Consider the following 2,572-nt stretch of genomic DNA (forward strand, 5'->3'; position numbering starts at 1 on the left):
TCTTGCATGCACAATCCACTGGTGAATAATTTCACTTTTTGAATGTCTAACATCCCCAGAAAGCCATAAAGCAGATTATTTTAGCATAATATTTTATCTTTATCTAGGTGGAGTAGCAAAATTATTATTATTATTATTATTATTATATATAATTTTCTCTTGTTATCAATAATAATTTATCCTCCGATGAGAGCCTGACTTCAACCTAAAAAGTAAACCTAGATCAATTCTTAGATGATGAAAGATGAACAGAAATTATTTAAAATGATTTGACTTCAATGGGCTTTTACCTCATATTACCCACTGAAGACTGGTGATTATAACTAGTTAATTCTGCAGATATATTTATATAATAATTAACTGAACTTGAGCCAGAAGGTGAGGGGGCGCGTGACGTCATCGGTGACGTCACGCCGAAGTTATAAATACCCCCGTGAAGTTATAAATACCCCCCCTCTCTTATACTTCTTCTTGGCCTGCTCTGACGATGCCGTGTCACGGGAACAGGTACGCGGCTCGCCCCGCTCGCAGACGCAGGAGGCCGGCTGCAAAGTCCTCTGCGGTCCGCAGGCGGAGAGGGCGAGCTGCCCGGCGGCGCAGACGTTAAATGCAGTCAGCGCATTAAACATGAACTGCAGATAGAAAAAGCATAGTTATTATTATTACATATAAAAACATAAGACATAAGTTATTTGGACTTATAGAAGTCCTGGTATAATATTAAGCTCCAGAAACAAACCAGAATATTAAATAATACTTACGTGATGGAGAGTGCCATTTTTGGTGCCACCTCCCACAATAGCAGAAAGACTGTGCCTTCACCAGACAACCCAGATAGCAAAAATCTTTTGGCTTCGCTTTGGCCCAAATCTGGCTTGCATTTTGGCAAGGTTATGGGTGGATGTCTGGGCCATAAATGGCCCAAATTAGGAAAGCCAAAATCATACCAAAAGGGAGTCAAAATTCACCCAAAACTAATTGTGGACTTCTAAAATATAGCCATAAATGTCCCAGAAGAGCCCCAAATCAGCTGTTCCCGCTTGCGGCCAATCTTCTGGCATGCCATAAGCATGCCTTAACTCAGCCATATATTGCTGGCGCCTCCTTATCTATTATGGATAACCCTAATGTATGCCATAATACAGCCAAAATATTTACTATCTGGGAAGGCTCACATGTCCCAGGGTGGACCAAGGAACAAGTTCCCAGCTCCATTATTCTTTTGTTAGGACATTTTTCGTTAAGGATTACCTACATTTTCAATAATTTTGCTGCCTTTTTAAAGGGTCCCCCTTTTTTCAATTTATTTTAAGTGATATTGTATATTGGGAAATCAGACTGTTACACCCACGGTGTAAGACGGAGAGGTTCCTTCATCCCTGCTGCTGTCAGGATCTACAACACCTGCACCACCTGATCATGTTGTAGTCTCCTGCCCATGTTCATTGCAATTTCTGTTGCTATTCCATTTCATTTTATTTCATTTATACCTTGCAGTTCTTATTTATATCATGGTCACTTATTTTTGTAATTACTATGTATATTATGGTCGCAACTCTATAGCAATAATACTATTATTTATATCATGGTCACTTTCTTTGCAAAATTACTTACACTATATTCACTTTTACACTACAATACTTTTACATTACATTGCATTGCATTTAGCAGACGCTTTTATCCAAAGCGACTTACAGAGTAGGACATAAGCTGACAAAGGTGTAAAGGAGCACAGAGTAGTTGTTAGTTTTGTTAGGCAGGGAAGCAGTCTCAAAAGAGAAAGGTTTTTACAAGTTTTTTAAAGGTAAAAAACCTTTCTCTTTCAAGACTGCTTCCCTCTTATATATACTCTTATATATCATGCCACTTTTTTATGCCACTCAGTACTTATCTGTTTTTGAAGGTTGATTGTTTTTCTTTCGTGGTTATTGTGTAGTTATAGATACTTCTGTCTGTTCAATCTCTGTCTGTTTATTGTGTTTTTTGTTTTGGCCCTTTTCTACTTTTGTTTCTCTATCTTGCTGCTGTCACGAGTGAATTTCCCTGTGGGGCAGGATAAATAAAGTATCTATCTAATCTAATCTATTTTAAAGAAGAGTATCCAATCCAATCCACTTTATTTATATAGCACGATTTTAGCAAACACAGGGTTTCCAAAGTGCTGCACAATACGATAGAACACAATGAATAACAATATAGAAACACAACAAAACATCAAGTAGATAAAAGAAGATAGAAAACAATAAAAATAAAATGAATAAAAGGCACTAGATAAAATAAATTAAAAACAGACAAAAATAAGTACATAACTAACAAAAAGCATGTATGCACATAAAATCAACCATCTACATGATGTTAACAGTACTACAATTTGGCATACAGTGTTGTACTTTTACATAAATTGATGAAAACTGTATTTTTAAATATACCTGACGTTAGTGATGGTGTTACTAATTTTAACGTTAGTTGTTCAAAACAAACATAATAACATATTATTATTAATAACAAACATATTAAAAACATGTTGTTATTTTCCTGTCCGGTAGATGTCGCACCACAGTTTGTCAGACGG

The sequence above is a fragment of the Larimichthys crocea genome, chromosome X (genome assembly GCF_000972845.2).
Source record: "Larimichthys crocea isolate SSNF chromosome X, L_crocea_2.0, whole genome shotgun sequence".
In the NCBI taxonomy this organism is placed as follows: domain Eukaryota; kingdom Metazoa; phylum Chordata; class Actinopteri; family Sciaenidae; genus Larimichthys; species Larimichthys crocea.